Genomic DNA, 17881 nt, shown 5'->3' with positions numbered 1-17881 from the left:
ACGGATGGCGATGGCGAGGGGACTTGTAGGTCAGCGCTTGACAAGGGGAGCAGGGTCACAGAGGGAAAATACGGCCCGGCTCTCCCCCGGCAGATTCCCAGAGATGCTCGAACTGTTCCCCACCTGTCCCGGCTCCCCCGCCCCGCAGCGCGGCTGTCCCCGCGCACGGAGCAGGGAGGCGATGATGAATTTCCCCCGAACGGCATTACAGACAGTCATAAATAATGCTTTGCTCTTTGGTGACGGCACTTTCCATTAGAGCTGCCTGTGCTGGGCTGTTGCTACCCCCAGTCTTCTGCCGGGGACTTGCAGTAAAATTTATCAGCGAGCTTTCTGCACCTAATAAATCATCCCCTCCGGGAGCCATCTGGCAGATAAGGCCGCGAGAACCCACATGCTCTGCAGAGGCGGAGTCGAGCGAGAGCCGCCCTGGCTGGGGCCCGGGGCCCTGAGGAGGGGGACTTTCTCCCCAGCAGCCTGGGCCTGTCACACTCCTTCTGGCTTTTCTCACCAGACTCAGGATGGGGGCCCTGGCTTTGGCGGCCTTTCCAACTCACAGAACTGTTCGTTCCACTCTGGGGACAGGCCTGACAATCACATCCTTCTCCCATTCCTCCCCCATCCCCTCTGTCTGCAGGTGTACAGAAGGTCTGGAGGTCTGACAGCAGGCAAAAAGCAGGGGTGTCCCAGGGCCAGGCACATGCTGTGATGGGCACGACTATGGCTTAAGTGAATCCTCCTTGGGGTCTTCCAGCCACTCAGGTGTTGGGCAACATGGAAATTATCATCTAGTGATAAGAAACTTCCTGCTTGGATGAAAGACATCTAGGAGAACCTCTTTGTAGTTCAGGGCAAACTTCGCATGGACATCCCCACTTTCTCTGAGCGACAACTACCATGATGTTAGTGCTTTCTTTCAAACGTGGATTACTTTCCATTAATATATGTTGGGGGAAGTACTCAAGTGTGTTGGGCATAGATCAATGCACAGATTCCCGATTGTGGCTCTGTCCCCAACGTGCTTACAGTCTAGTTGGAGAGACTGTTCTAAAACCAGTCTCAGGCACAGTTGTGGCAGTGTTCACGTCGGGAGACATGGCACCTGCACGATGGGATCGTGGCGGTGAGGAGCGCAAGGGGGTTCACCTCTCTGGTTTTGCAGTGTCTGGGACCAGTGTGGTGCCCGGTGCAAGGTGAGCCCTTGGGCCACGTGTGTTGAACATACTGAGTGAAACGTGGCAGTGAGCAGAGTGCCTGACACAGCCAACAAGACAAAGTAGGATATGAAAATAAAATGATAAATAGCAGTATAGAAGCAGCTTTACCATCCCCAGCTTTCCACAGAGTGTGAACCCCATTCATTAGAGTCCACTAGACCAGGAACAAAATCCTGTCCTGGGCATGATGCAACTATGTTGATGCCTCTGCTTCTGCAGCTGGCCGCCTCAGCTTGATCAAGGGGTTCGCTGAGCTCCAGTGTCCTCCTCTATTAAATCATAGGAAAAGATGAGGTAATTGGGGGACACGAATTTTAATTTTGCGGCTTGAAGAATATTTTCTAATTTTTCATTTGCTGATGCCTGCTTTTTTGAAAGATAGGAAGCCGAATGGGTAAAGCCGGTGGGAACTCCTGCCTTCTCCTGTCCTCTTTTCTCACTTCACAGCCGAGATAAGTTTGTTTAAAGCCTGAATGTGGGGGACCCTAAGCAGCTAGAGCTTGAGCTCCCTGAATTCTTCCCCAGGGTCTCGTTCTGCAGGAGGACACCTAGCATGCCTCCTCTGATTGCTGTGGACATATCCTGGGAAAACATTAAATGGAGTGTCCCGAAGATGCTTAGCTTAGCTATGCATTTAATTTGATGGTAATTGAAATTTGCCAACAAAGATTTGCATGTAATCTGTGATTTCATTTTTCAATTAAAATTGCTTTCTTCCTGTGGATGGGAAGTGCTTGGCTCTTTTCTTCCTCACAGCACTTTGCAAACACGAATCCCCCCCCCCCTCACCCCCATACACACAATTCCTTGGGGACTGGAGTGAGGGGAGGGGTGTGGGACAGGGAACTGAAAGCTGAGGCCAAGAGGGATGCTCCCGAAGGATGGCAGGGCCACTCAGGGGAGACACTGGGGGCTAAGTGCTGGGGGCATGGCTCCTTTATTCCTGGTGGGTTTGACAAAGAAGCTCCAGCCAGGACATCTGGGACCTTGGTTTCTGGGAGGGGGGCAGGCAAAGTTTGGGGATTAGAAGATTTAGAGAGGTGGGAAGAGCCAACCAGTTGTCCATGGCCAAGGCAAGCAAGCAGCAAGAAATAGGAACATGACAACAGGCTCAGCTACTGGGGAGCAGGAGGGTTGCTGATCTGAAAATGAGCTCCTCTCCAGGGTGAGTGTGGCCTTCCATAAAGGCACGAAGCAACACAGCTCCCTACCGAAGAGAAGGACGAGGGCCGTGTGTTCTAAGGATTGAAGGAGAAATAACACAGACCCAGAAAGCAGAGCCTCTGGTGAACCCCTTAGGAGGGTGTAGGGCCTGTAGAATGTGGATTTGATGAGCTGGCTCCCAGGTATGGAGTTTGCCTTTACGGGCTCTGTGGCCTTGGGCTCCTATTTAGTTTCTTGGAGTTCTAGTTTTCTCAACCTATTCCCTGGGTATAAAAGTAATCCCTCCCCGAGTGGGGTCTGGGAGAAGCAGCCCGTTGAGCTGTGAGCATGGTCCCAAGGTCAGGGGCTCCTTCTTCATACCCTTTGTATGCCCGGTGCCTAGCCCGGTGCCTGGCACGTAGCAAGAGTACAGTACAATAGCTTAAAATGGAAAATCGGTCAAATGCGTTGATGCGAGTGGAAGAGCATTTCGTAAATTCTACTAAGCCGTCTGTGGTACTCTCAACTGGCCTTCCTATTTGTGCAAATGCGATTAGGTATTTGCCTCAAGGCTAGGCTGGTTCTGGGTTGAGCCCTGGGTGGAGAAGGGTCGGGCAGAGGTCCGAGGACAGGTGTTCCTGACTCTGGGAGCCTGAACTCTGGAGGTACTTTGCTTTTCCAGACAGGGTCCCCTGTGTGACCTGGGGGGTGGGGGGGAGGGCTGTTTTTAGGTATGGGCCCATTGTCAGTATGCGACAGGCGGGCAGTGTCGCCATGGTGGGACAGCCATTGAGAGTTTGCTGCAGAAAGGGCAGGGGACAGATAGTCTGGTTCCTGCAGCCAGGCTGGAGATAGGATTAAGAACCATTTTAAGAATTAGTGGCAATTTTGGCTGCAGCAGAAGGCACAGCTTTGGGCAGAGCAGGGGTGCCTCTCTCGGCCCAAGCAAGGCATTTTTGGTCTGGTTTCTTTCAAGTAGAGATAATCCTTCTACCTGGACAGACAGCTGAACTGTTTTCTTTCCTTCTCCTTCTTCTTCTTCTTCTTTTTTAATTCAGTAATAAATCTGCCAACCCTGCAGGGCTCAAGCCAAGGGCTTCGCTTGCTGCATCTCCACAGAGGTCTCGTAAAAATAGTGTGAAATGAAAGAGAAAAATGCATATTTCACACTTAGTCTGTTCTGGGTTATGGTGATTCTCAACTCATCCTCATTACAAACAGCCGACCTTCCCAGAGTTCAAGTACCTTCTGTGGCCTGCAGAACCTTAGCTCTCTGTCCCTCCCCCGCAGTCGCCCCCTCTTTCCCCAAACACACACATTTTGCCTGAGAGGAAGCCCGGCTGTCTGCAAGCACACTGTGCTGCTTCCGTGCTTTCCAGGAGGAAGGGGGCGTGAGAGACCCCAGTGCACGCTGTTTCCGAGTGTACACACACGCAGGCTGTGGGCAGATGCACCCACCCTCTTCCACACCCAGCCCTGTGCCTGTTCTGGCACCTACCCTAGATGTAAATGTATGTAAAATACACGAATATGGGGTTTTCCTTCTATTGAAAGGGGCCTTGTGTTCATTACAGGTAATTTTAAAACATGACCCAATGTCTAACATCAGCCTGGTTGGTGTTCAATAGAAACAGACTCTTACCTGCCTCTGTTCTCCTGTCAAGAAATCTCCTATAGAGGCAAATCTGTGCATCTGTCAAAATGGTCACTGTTGGCTTCCCAACCAGGCCATGTTTGTCCCCACCTCCTGGCCTTGACCCCACACAATTCTCCTGCCTCTGTTCTGCTTCTCTGAGTCCTGTTTACCTTCAGAGCCCACCTCCTCCTTGAAGCCCTCCTGGCTCACCCAGCCCACAGTGCTCTCTCTTCACTTGGGTCGTGGTCAGCATGTACAGCCTATATCACTCTCTACCCTCGGTTATCAATCGCACAATGCTCTTTGTATTTTTTTTTTTTTCCTGAAAAGCATCGTCATTTGCTTATGTAACCATGATTTTCTTATTGAACATTTCTTATTCTCCTGTTAGACTATAGCGTCTCACATACATTTGTCCTCTCCAGTGCCAGACACACCGCAGGTCGAGTGCTTAGTAAAATGCTTGTCGGAAAAATGAATGAATGAAAATTCCCACGTGGGGTGTGAGTGGGGCTCTGGGGTTGTGGCTTTATCTTTCTTGATTGGACAGTTCACGCCTCCAAGGGAAGAGAGTCTTGGCTTGCGGGTGTGCTGCCCCTCTGATATTTCCTCTGGTCTGGACAGGCCTCTGTGGAGCATCAGCACAGCTCAGCTCTCTCTGCGTAGACCCTGAGATCCCCTTGTCTACGATCACACAGGCCGTGGAGATTTTTGTGGGAGTGAGAACAACTAGTGCATCTCACTGGGTCCCCCTCCCTTCCAAGCCTTCCTCTTGCCTCTTTATATCCCTGTGTGCTCCCCACATGTAGTCTGTATTTAATTTAGAGCAGGGAATTACTAATTCAGTTTTCTTTCCTATGTGTGGAGCGCTGCCACAGCTTGCCACCTCGCTATGTCTTTGCTTTGTGCTTCCCACCTCAAGGCCACTTTACGAATTTGTTTGATTTGTGGTTGTGGTTTGTAGCTGTCACCGATTTCTTTGTTGCTGTTGTGCTGCTGCTACAGTTCCCTTACAGCTCGATTTTTAGCTGAGTATTTGAGTAGTAAATATGGTTTACACCAACTCTGTTGGAAATAATGGCATTTATGTGCCGAAGTTATTTCCAAAACCGAGGATATGTGTATACAAATAGATCTGCGGCAGGGCCCCTGGACTGGGGGGAGCAGACTCAACAGAGCCTTCGTGAGAGAGTATAAACAGGTGTCTGAGACTAGGGCTAGGCCAGGCGGTTCAGAACAAAACGACCTCCCACCCCTGCTGTTGGCTCGAAATTGAAGCTGTACCATAAATACCTTGCTTAGCATCGGGGGATGTAGGAGATATTTTTGTGATCCTATTTATCTGCTAAATGTTCGCTCTACATTCTTTTTGTGCATCTCACATGAAACTTCTCACTTTTCTATTCGCTCACCCTCAATGGCTTTAAAGCTTAATTACGCTGGATCCTGGTAGGGTAAAAAGAATGTGCCAAGAAATACCATGGGATTGGCCTATCAAATTGGCTGCCCTCTCTGCTTCCAAATCGCTGCCAGTCTGAGAGGCTCTTTCGTGTACTGGGTACATCTAACTTCTTCAGCGCAGTAATCCCAGCCATGGGCAGGAAGTAGAGGGTGGATGGAACTCTCAGAGGGGAAGGCCAGGCTGCTCTTAGCAGGTGCAGCTCTGGCCTCCGAATTTGGGTGAGATGGATTTCCCCAATGCCCACAGTCTCGAAGTCCCTCTCCGCCCTTATCTCTGGGAGCAGTACCAATCACTGCGCCCGACACATGTCCGTGGGTGGAGGCTGCACGCAGACCCGAGGTGAAGGTCACATTTACCTAGAGGTCAGGAGCTATTGCAGAGGCTTCTTGGCTCTCTTTGCTGAAGGCCTTGTGACAAAGGCATAGGAAGGGTGTTTTGATTGTTCTCCAACTTGTAAATGCCAAGCAGAAATCTTGTTGCAGTTCCTAAATGCCACATTTCGGCGTGTTTATTGTTTCCCCCCCTAACGGGGAAAGATGGTGAATGGTCTAATAATTCAGGAGCCGAGAACATGTTTATTTGATTTTTAGAGCTTTAGCAAATACAGTGTGTACAAAACCCGGTGCCAACAGCATGCATAATTCCTCCAGGAATGGGGCTGATAGAAACACAAAGCTTGCATGCTTCAAAACTGTAACCAATATTTACACATCTGAGTGACTAATTCTCTACTCTGAGCAGGAGAACAATAGGCATAATAGTCAGGTACATTAATGCAGAGCATGCTCGTCGGTGGCTTGGATATTTGACACATAAACAAAGTTGGGGGGGTGCCACGGGGGGAGAAGCGGAGGCTTTTTATCTACCTGTGTAACCATACACCAAACAGCAGGTTACAGACGCACTTGGAAAATGCTGACCCAATGCCGTTCTTGTACCTCACATGCAGGATTGGCACCTGATTTGCAGCGCTGCGGGAGTTCTGTAGCTGACCTCATTAGCGGTGCATTTCCTGGCTTGTTAGCATCATATTTGTATAATTTACGGCACCTTCGTTTTTATGGAATGTGTTTCTTGTAGAGTGTAATGGCAGCAATATATTTAACCTATCGTATTTAGGAATGCTTTTGCTGGAGGCAGCCTGCAGATATAAAGGGGACATTTTCTCCTCTTCTGCGCAGGCCTTTCTTTTTGCATTTTGGCTTGTGTGGCAGCCACATGTGTGTGTGTGTGTGTGTTTGTGTGTGTATGCATGTTTATGGGTGTATAAATATATGCGTGCAAATGCCTGGAAGACATAAAAGGACCCCAGAGGTGTGACTCTTTCTTCTGAGGATTATCTTTGCTCCCTGGCCATCTCCAAGTCATGGCTATGGACTAGGTGGCCCTTGAAGGCCTGGATGCCTTTCTTTGAGAGGACAAATTTATGAAATGGAATAGGGAGCCCAGGCAGATCAGATATTGGGAATATTTTTAGGATGGGGGAGCGAAGGTGGTATGAAGATACTCAGAAGTAAGGTGGCACACTCAGGTGGGTTTTCAGGTCTCCATGATCTCATGGAGGCTTTTGCATAAAACAATAGGCTGGAGAATGGAAAGCATATGTCACTCAGGGACAGATCTGGCCTGCAGTGATTTCTTAGCTTAGAAAAAATAGAGCATATGGCCAGAAATGCCTATGTTCTTCTCCTTCCTGCCCTGTATAAAAAAGATAGCAATGGCCAGGAGTAAATGTTTGCAAAAGGGAGAATGTCTTCATTTGGGGGTCTCTCAGGGAAACCCTGGGCCAGGAGCCAGGAGATCAGATCCCAGTCAGAGCCTGCACCTGCTGCTCACCGCGGCCACACGACCTTGGGCAAATTGCTTCCCATCTTAGGCAGGCTTCTCACCTACAAATGAAGGGATGGCACTGGCTCGCCTCTCTCTGGAGCGCCGTTTCCATGCCCCCAGTCACTTCAGGCAGATAAAGACCAAAGGCGGGGGTTCTCATCAACCAAATCGTCTGAGCTGTGTTCTTGAGGGTTACTTGCAGTGACCCGGAAGAGAGAAACACAGCTCTCTGGGAACTGTCAATGTGTCTTAGTTACATCTTGTGACAGGGGGCAAAGAGGGTGAATAGACTAATAATTCAGAAACCAAGGACATGGTAGGGTGAGTTTTAGAGCTTTAGTAAAAACTGGAGCCAGAGCATGTATAGCTATGTATTTCCTTCCTATAATCACTTTTTGGCCTCAAGGAGAAACTCACCTCAGGGCAAGATAGATAGGTAGGCCCTGGACATTGTCAACCTACGATAGAATAAGAAATTAAGTAAATCTATTAAAATGACCCGAGGCACAGAGACAAAGTTTACCTGGCTAGTCAGGTGAGGGTCCTCTGTATTCTCCTCTCCCCACTCCGCAACTCCCAGCTTTTGAAATTTCAGAATCTTTTCCACCACTGATGTCTTCTCCAGTGCTATCACCTCTTCTTACTGATTTAAAAGGTTTGGGGTTCTTGATTTTACTTAATAGGTATGTCCCTAAAGTACTAGAGTGGCTAGATTCGACAGTAATAATTCAAAATGCTAAAGGTATTTATAGGGGCACCTGGGTGGCTTGGTTGGTTAAGCATCTACCTTCAGCTCAGGTCATGATCCCAGGGCCCTGGGATTGAGTCCCACATCAGTCTCTCAGTGGGGAGCCTGTATCTCCCTTTCCTTCTGCTTCTTCCCCCTGCTTGTGCTCTCTCTCTTGCTCACTCACTCTCTCTCAATAAATAAAGTCTTTAAAAAAAAAAGGTATTTATAGCCAGAATTCAAAAGTAAGTTTTTATTTGAAGTTTAAATACATCAGGGTTGCTGGCTAACATGAAATTAACTGGTGGTCAATACTTTGGTAAAGAAATATAATTGTTTTGTGAAACCTAGTTTTAATTTAACGGAATCCTTGATATATTTATCGAGCACCCATTAAATGCTGGGGACTCAAACAAAAATTGTATCTAAGTCCTGCCTTCAAGAAGCCCTTATTCTAACTTTCTAATTGGGGTTTGCCTGTATTTTGTATACACATATCAGAGCACATAATGAAATGTGGACAATTTCGGCCATCCAGCATCCACTAATTAGGTTGGCTTCAAAACTCTGCAAAAGCTAGACCATTATTATAAATGTTTATTCAAAAATCTTTATTAGTCCCACTTGACTGATTTGGTAATTGCTTGTCTAATGTGATGACAGAAAGGGGTTGCGAACCTGGACTTAGGTTGGTGGAGCAGATGTGTGGTTGCAAAACGCTTCCCTTCTGGTAAAATAGAAGCCGTATCTTTTTCTTCTCTTTGTGGCCAGTTTCACCACTTTGCTCTAAATCATCCCATTTTTTCTCGCCTCCTTGTGATCTCAAACTACGACTTATATTCATGCTTCCCTCTATCTTTACCACCTACGCATATCCAAATCTCCTCCATCTTAAAAAATGCCACCCCTGCTAATCTCTAGATTAGCTACCTCTTCCCTGCTCTTTCCAGCCATACTCTCTGAACAACCATGCTGTACTTACACTGCTGTTGCCTCTCAGTTTACTTGGGCATGGCTTCTGCTTCCTTCCATGCCCTTGGAGTTTCTCCCCGAGGTCGCCAGTGAGCTCCAAGCCACTAACTCCAAGCCACTAAATAGATGCTAATGCTCCCTGCCAGCACCGCCCACCTGCTTCTGGAGCACTGCATTCTCCTGGAGTCTGCTCACTTTTCTGGGCATTGTCAGGTTGCTTCATCAGCTGGGGTTTTAGCACCTGACTCTTTTGTTGGCGTCCTGAGGGTTTTGACCAACTCTCTGCTTTCTCAACCTCTTTCGTCTCTTGCCAAGACTATTTATGTCTTTGCCATGGCTTCAATAGCCTTTTATGTTCTGAAGACTCTCTACCTCTCCTGAGACCCTCTCTCTACCTTTTCACCAGGCAGTTCCACTTGGCTACACTGCTCAAACAGAGTATAAAATTACAGTGGCTCAAATCAGACTGCAGTTTATTTCTGTTTCACACCATAGTCCAGAGTTTCTGGGCATTCCAGGGAGGGCAAGTGGCTCTGCTTCATGCTGTTGTCCAGGACTTTTTGGCTCTCTTTTCTATCTTGTTACTCCACCATCTAGAGCACTGTCCACTCTTCTACAGGGTGAAAAATGTCTCAATGGCATTGTGTTCCAGCATGCGTGAAGCGGGAAGAGGAAGCTGAGGACAACGAACTCTCTTTCCAGAAACTGAGCATCATATGTGGTGCTTATATGCCCAATCCACCGGGCCATACCTCGTTGCAAGCTAAGCTAGGGAATGTGGTACCACCTGGGCAGCCTTGTATCAGTTAAGATCCTGGACACTGTTGTGAGAATTAAAAGTAGAAGATCCTGGACTTTATCAACCCCCATAGAATAATCAGAAATTAAACAAATGACCTGAGGTCCAAGGACAAATTTTATCTAACTGACCAGACAGATCAAGTTCTTTGTACCTTTTCTTTACCCCGTAGATCCCCAGAATGAAGGCTGGGAGGACAATTAGTATTTTCTGCCCCAGGCACCTTGAACATAATATTTCCCAAACCCCTTTATTATCTTTCCCTCCCACCCTGGTCCTTCTACAGTTACCTCTCTGTGCGAGTATCATTGTCATACCCAGTTACTCAAACTAGAAACTTGAAATATCTTGAGTTCTCTCTTTCTCTCACTGCTTCATGTCAGTATTTCTAGAACTCTAGTCTAGCCATTTATATCTCTTATATAATTTTAGATCTAGACACTTCTTTATCTCACTGCCACCAGCTTAGTACAAGGCACCATTATTATCTCTTCCCTGGATCATTGCAATAGGCTCTTAACTGGCCTTCTTACACTTACTCCTGCCCCTTGAGATCTATTTCCCATTCCATTGTCAAAGTTACGTTATAAAAAGGAAAATACGATAATATTATTCCTGCTTAAAATCCTCCAATGGCTTTTCATGAACCCAAATTTGTAATGTGCTCTAGAAGACTCTGCATGATGTGACCTCTGCGTGAGTCACCAGGCTGATCTCATGCCTCTCTGATCTTGGTTCTCTCCAGGCCTGACATACCAGGTTTATTTCGACACCTTTTTTTTTTTTTTTAAAGATTTATTTATCTTAGAGAGAGAGAAAGTGTGTGAGTGGGGGGAGGGGAGAGGGAGAGAATCCCGAGCCGTCTCCCCACTGAGTGTGGCACCCAATCCTGCAACCCCAAGATCATGACCCAAGGAGAAACTAAGAGTTGGGCACCTAACCAACTGAACCACCCAGACACCACAGTTTTGACACCTTTTAAAATCAACTATTGCTACCCTTGATTCTGGTCTTTCAAACGTTCTACTCTCTTTGTTGGAGCACTTCTTCTACTTCCCTCCCTGCGTGGTTAACTACTACTTATCCTCCAGAGCTCAGCTTTGGGATTATTTTCTCACTGGGGCTTTCCTCCCTTCTGCTAGGGACTTATCCTTATTTTGTGCTTCTATGGCACCTCTTAATTCTTTTCTACTAACACCAATCAAACCAATAATTAAATGGCCAGTATCTGTACTTGTGACTATCTTGTAAGCTCCAAGAAGGCTGGGCTGCTTTCTTTATTTGATAAAGAAAACAAATGAAAACATTTGTCAAAAATATACTATCTTTGAAAAATTCCCTCACCCTCTACTGCTCTATGTAGAGCCTATCTTTGTCTAATGATGCAGCATTTACCTATTGTAATAATAGTAATAGCTCTGCTCATGAAAACTATTAGGAGTGTATAGTGAAGAAAACAGACAATAAATATAAATGATATGTAATATTTAATTAGAATGATAGCTTCTATTTATATACTATTTTACAATTTTAATGTTTTTGTTTATATCATTTTATTTGAAACTTGCAAGACCCTGTTAGTTAAGGATTGCAGGCAAATTATTCTCACTTTATAGTTGTGCAAATTGAAATTCCATGAAGTTAAAGGACTTAACTGAGGTCTTTCATTTAGTGAATAAAGAAGACAGACCTCTGACTTCAGACCCAGGGTGCTGTTCACTGTATCAGGTTGTGATAGAGATCGTGAAACACAACTGTGCATATCTCTAGTTTCTGTGTCTGACATAGGCAGGCATTTGAGAGTTATTTATTGAACAGATAAATGTGTGAATAGATATACCAGTAGGTTTGGCAATGTGACTAAGATTTAACACCAATCTCTAAATCAACAATGTTGGATAATGAACAGAAAGGATACAACACATTATGCTATATAGGAGAGAGGTGGAATCTGGCCAATCCACTAGATAATTGCTTTAAACTGAATTTAGTGATAACTTTAAATAATTATGTGGGTTTGGAAGGTCTGTATATACTCGTCCAGAATCTTGAACCTGCTAATGATGGCTTGACAAAGGAAATTTTATTGTAGTTCAGAATTTGATTGAAATGAGTGATCTAAATGAGTAAATAATACCCAGGTTGACTCTCCCATGCAAAGAAAGGAGCAGAGGGCTGTTGACTGTGTCATTGACTTGAGGGAACCTTAAATATTCTGTCCAAACTTCATTCTCTCCCCACTCCTCTGGGTCATTTAAATATATTCTTGAATAAAGGAAGTACCAGGTGGCTATTTATAAGACCTCTGCCCTCTAGGAAAATAGCTAGTGTGTCTTTCTCTTGCATTTTGGGGTAGACAGCAACCCTATCAAGTGAAGGTGCTTCCCTTAAGGAAGGGAAGACCCTAATCCTGGTTTAGTAAAAGATATCTTAAAGACCTATAATTCTGATGATTACATAAGGGGAAAAATGACTGATCAGAGGGTCTTATTTTTTTTTTTAAATCTTTTGGTTAGTTTCAGTGCTATACACCTAGTATAGTTCTTAGACATAATAGGTCCTCAATAATTGGTGGTTATTATGGAGATAATGCAGCCAGCTATAAAGGAAGTGCACAGACATGAGGTTGAAGCCCAGTTACGACACTTATTAGATGACAAGATAACTCCTATTTGTGAACAAGTTATTTAAACTTCCTAATCTTAAGTATTCTTGTCTGTGAAAAGAATGGTAGCTAGATAAACCAGGTTCTGTATTAGGTGTTCTATTTCTGCTATTTTTTTTACCATTACAACAACTCTGAATGCTCAGTTTATAGGTAACTTAACTGGGGCTTGCCTATGTTAAGCAATTGGCCTTAGGCTGTGGCCATTTAGTTAGAGTCAAAGTTATGATCGAAACCTAGGCTTATCTGACACCTGGTTGTTTTCCACTTCACAGCACTGCTCATATAAAATAGAGATGATAAAAATGCAGGATTCTTGTGATGGTTAGAGCCTGTGCATGACACACATTTGACACTCAGAATAGTGATTATTATTGTTAATTATATCACATGTGGTAGAGGACAATATCTATATTCATATTAATCAGGGTTGGAAGAGCTTTGATATGCCCTATCCATTCATTAGGAGCCCTGGTTGAAATTTTCCTGTTTGGCATATGGTGGATGCCCAGTAAATGCTTCTTGACATGTTAAAGACATGTGTAATAATGCATGTAAAATATCTAGTCATGTCTGAATTTTTAGTTCTGCTCGAAATTCTGTTCCTCCCACATCTCCACCGCAAGCACTCCTCTTTCACCTTTGAAAGTTTGGAAAGTTTTATGAACTGTGGCAGGACAAGGAACTATGAGAGGTAATCTTATTAGAACAGCTGGTCTTTTCCCCTCTCAAAATACACTGAGAGGGTTCTACTTCCAGCATAATCAAGTAAGCACCTATCAGATGAACCCCCTCCAAACAGATAATAACTGTAAGCTCTAGACAAAATTCAAGAGGTAGCTACCTGAAGGCACAGTTGACGCCTGGAGGAAGGGGACAGTGGGATAAGTTTCCCACTTATTATGGCCTTTAGCTGTAATCCATCCCACGTGGGACAGCTAAAACTCCTTCAGGAAACCTGCAACTTTCCTGGCCTAAAGAACCAGATGACAGAGTTTTGGGCAACAGTGGCTGCTAAATATAAGCTGTACCCAAATCTCAGGTTCCAGCATGCATGGGGTAGAATCCAAGCAGCTCAGCTAAAAATAAAAGATTTGGACTGAGATTTGAGCTGCCATCCAAGAGACAGAACTGACAATTTCAGCCCAACCAATCTAATCGCTTTAATTGTTGTTATAACAACAACAACTGCAGCAGTAGCAACTTCACACTCTTCAGCAGAATGTAACAGAATTCAGAGTACCCACAACACAACATTCATCATGTCCAGAATATAATCCACAGCTATCCAGTCCAGAAAGAGCTAGAAAAATGTGATTCGTTTTCAAGAGAAAGCACAATCAGTGAAGATTGATCCCTATGTGACACAAATGTTGGAATTAGTAGGAAAAGGATTTCATTTCATTTATTTATTTATTTAAAATATTTTATTTATTTATTAATGAGAGACAGACTGAGAGAGAGAGAGAGGCAGAGATACAGGCAGAAGGAGAAGCAGGTTCCATGCAGGGAGCCTGATGTAGCACTTGATCCCAGGACCCCAGGATCATGCCCTGTGTCCAAGTCAGGCACTAAACCACTGAGCCACCCAGGGATCCTGAGGAAAAGGATTTTAAATTAGTTCTTATTACTTTACTCATTAACATATGAGAAAATATGTCTGAAATAATGAAAAAAATATATAACCTTAATGAAGAAATAGAAACTGTTAAAAAGGACCACAGAAGTTGAAAATAAAATTTTGAAGCAAAAGTTTACTGAATGGACTTAAAATCAGAACAGATGTGATCAAGTAAAAGTCTGTGAACTTGAAGATAGATCAGTATAAATTATCTACTCTTAATAAAGAATGGAAAGGGAAAACATAAGCAAAATGAATAGAAATAAATAATGCAAAGAAATAATGAAAAAATGTTTCCCAAATGGGATGAAAGACAAATTTACACATTCAAGAATATCAGCAAGGGCATCTGGGTGGGGTGGCTCCTTCGGTTAAGCAACCAACTCTTGATTTTGGTTCAGATCTTGATCTCAGAGTTGTGAACCTGCTAAATAAAAAAGAAAAAAACCCCACAAATCTCAGCAAACCACAAAAGGACAAATATGGGGAAAAGAATGCCTTGGCACATCAACCAGAGGAGAAAGAGAAAATCTTGAGATTTTTTATTTTTTTATTTTTTTATTTTTTTATTTTTTATTTATTTATTTTTTTTAGAATCATACTTTTATTGAAGAATATGTGAAAAGATTATTTGGGATAATTAAAAAACAAACAACGATCTATTGTCTTCCAGCTTAAAACACAGAGGTCTTAAATCAAAGTTTCTTGCCAATATTTTTTCCTCCTATATTTTCATGTTAAAGACTATTAAAGCCCATTCATTCACAAAACCAACATTTATTGGCCAATTAAAAGTGCTTGGTAGAAATACAATAGTCAGAGCAAAAGGATGATTGATTGATTGATTGATTGATTTATAATAAGAGAGAGAGAGCACTCAGAGAGAAGCAGTGGGAAAGAGGGAGAAGCAGACTCAGCTAAGTGCAAAGCCTGATGTGGGGCTCGACTTGGGGTCAATCTCATGACCCTGAGATCATGACCTAAGCCAAAATTAAGTAAGAGTCAGTTGCTTAGCCAAATGAGCCACCCAGGAGCCTCAAGAGGATGCTTTACATACAGAAAGACAATGAATTAAGGAGGCAAGAAAACAATGGAAGGCCATCTTTGAAGTGATTAAAAAATAAACCCTGTCCACCCCAAATGTATATCCAGGGAAAATGTCTTTCAAGAACGAATGCAAAATAAAGACATTTATAGCCAAAGAGCCAAGTGAGTTCGTTGTCAGCTGACCTGCACTGTAATAAATGCTGTAGGACGTTCTTTAGATTGAAAAGAAATGATACCAAATGGAAAAGCAGATCTTCAAGAAGAGTGAAGAACATAAAAAATGGTAAATGTCTAGAGTAAGCAAAGATACTACTTTTCATTTCTTAATTTATCTAAAACACACATGACATTTAAAGCGCATGTTCTAACATTGTCTTGTGGACTTTACAACACATGCAGATGTAATAAATAGAGCCATTAACCATGGTATAAAAGATGGGGAGAGATGGTACGCTGACCTATCCAGTGGTAAAATTTTTACATTTTGCATAAAAAGATACAAGGTTAATTCTAAACAGATTGTGAAAAGTTAAGAATATGCATTCTAATCACTAGAGAAAACACAAAAAAGATAATACAATAAGTTATGGTCCAAGAACTGAGAGATAAATAGAAGAGACTTATTTTTCCTTTTTCTCCTTTTTGCCCAAAACGCATCTTGATGTCTAGTTCTTGCTGGGAAAGTGGGGAATGCATTCATTTACTCATTCATACTTGCATCTAATAGATGTTTATTGCACAGCCCTCAGATTTCCAGGTAGTATACGAGGTCTCAAGGGTACCAAAAAAAATAGTACGCAGTCTTTGTCTTTGAGGGGTTTTGTCCTTTTCCCCTGTGAATTGATGGAGACTCTTTCAACCTCCATATTGGCAGGGTCTTCAACTTTTTCAAATTTAGGAATAGGGACCCATATTTCTAGATTCAGATAATAGGTAATAGTTGCTCTAAGAAGTTTTCCAGCATGGAGAGTATCTTGATCTCCGATTTCATTTCCATCTTGGGTGTGGAAACCTCCAATGAGGTGGGAAGGGTGGAAAGCTGAGGATTATGCCCTTGACTTGGAGTGAGAAGACTAGGTTGTAGTCCTGCCAGCAGCCCATGTAGCTGTGTGACTTTAAGTAAACAATTTAACTTTTCTGAGCCTCAGTGTCATCATTTGCAAATTGGTTAGTAATCTGTCATTGCTCTTAAAGGAGATAAATCTAGCTTCTGCTTCCTGAAATCTGGGTCCAGTATGGTTCAGGGTCCGCATAGCAGACTTTAAGAGCACTTAGAACTAAGTGCTCTAAGACCAGTTCTCCAACTTGAGTCTTGTTTTCTTGGAAGTTTATGTGCTGATTCGATTTTCTTTTCCTGTGTAGTCTAACTGGTGGAGTGGAATGAGCAGAGGCTTTGGTGTAAGACACACCTGGATTTAAATTCTAGCTCTGCAATTACTAGCTTTGTGACCTTGGATATCATACTCAGTTTCCTTGTGTGTAAAATGGGGATAATACTGCTTAGATGGTGTGGCAGAGATGATCAGCTGTCCATCAAAGATTCTTCCCAAGCACAGAGGATTTGTTGCTGGGAGCTGCCCAGATAGGGGCAAGCAGTTGTATCTAATAGTTCATCCAGAGGGGCACCTGGCTGGCTCAATCGGTAGAGCATGTGACTCTAGACCTCAGAGTCATGAGTTCAAGCCCCATGTTGGGCTAGAGCTTACTTAAAAAAAATTATCTATATGGGGATCCCTGGGTGGCGCAGCGGTTTGGCGCCTGCCTTTGGCCCAGGGCGCGATCCTGGAGACCCGGGATTGACTCCCACGTTGGGCTCCCGGTGCATGGAGCCTGCTTCTCCCTCTGCCTGTGTCTCTGCCTCTCTCTATCTCTCTGTGACTATCATAAATAAATAAAAATTTTAAAAAAATATTAAAAAAATTATCTATAAATACCACCTATAAGTAGTTCTTACAGATCCAATGTGAGTAGTGCTTCCAGGCCTGGCCCATAAGAAACCTCCCATGGACAAACCTCTGTGTCTTTTCCCTTTCAGACTTGATGCAGACCAGCATAAATTGCTTGGAAGCTACATGTTGAAGATGAAAGCCACAAGATGGAAGGATGCTAGACCCCCAGGTCCTGCTTGGAGAAGAACTACCCCACTCGTAGGGGTGCTATTCGAGTCTAGTATAAGTGGGAAATAAACTTCTATTGTGTTGGAGCTATCATACATTTTGGAGTTTATTTTTACAAATTAATTTAGACACTGTGAGCTACAGAAAGCGTTATCTGTCACATGGTGGGGTTAAACAAATAAAAGTGCCCTTCTGCCTGACAACAGTGTTCTTACCAGATTGGATAAAGAGTCAACATCATTCTTGCTTATGTTGCATTTTGTCATCTATGCATGTGACTCTCATTTTGCAAATAAACCAAATAGTAATAGCAGCCTCCCTCCTGGAGGGACCGAGGGCTAAGTGAGTTCTAAGCAGGAATGGGAGAACATGCGGCTGACAGCGGTTCAGAGATATCAGGTGGCAATGGGATGGGCAGTTCAGGTTAAATGAAATGCAAAACAAACACTTTTGTTAAGGCAGCAAATGTTCAGAAAAAGAGGCCCAGGACATGTGTGGGGAAGCTGTTTTCCCTCAGAAGACTTTCAGTTAGGTGGCCTTCTCATTGCTGTCTCTGAGAAACCTATGTTCGGTCACTTGCCAAGGAAGGACGGCCTTTGACCATGATGTCAGCACGGTCGGAGCTGGGAGGATGGAGGACTGCAC

The 17881-nt window shown here is 44.0% G+C and overlaps 1 long non-coding RNA gene across 1 annotated transcript in view; it reads left to right on the top strand.

The window, feature by feature from the left end:
• Positions 1–17322, top strand: part of LOC121489642 — a 133490-nt gene extending 116168 nt beyond the window's left edge. Inside the window, exon 2 of the long non-coding RNA XR_005987378.1 lies at positions 17155–17322. This is a non-coding gene — a long non-coding RNA (uncharacterized LOC121489642). The remainder of the gene's footprint in view (positions 1–17154) is intronic.
• Positions 17323–17881: the final 559 nt, after the last annotated feature.

This window comes from Vulpes lagopus, chromosome 4, assembly GCF_018345385.1.
Source record: "Vulpes lagopus strain Blue_001 chromosome 4, ASM1834538v1, whole genome shotgun sequence".
Classification (NCBI taxonomy): domain Eukaryota; kingdom Metazoa; phylum Chordata; class Mammalia; order Carnivora; family Canidae; genus Vulpes; species Vulpes lagopus.
The sequence above is the reverse complement of the archived record's forward strand: the minus strand, read 5'-3'. Positions and strand labels throughout refer to the sequence as shown.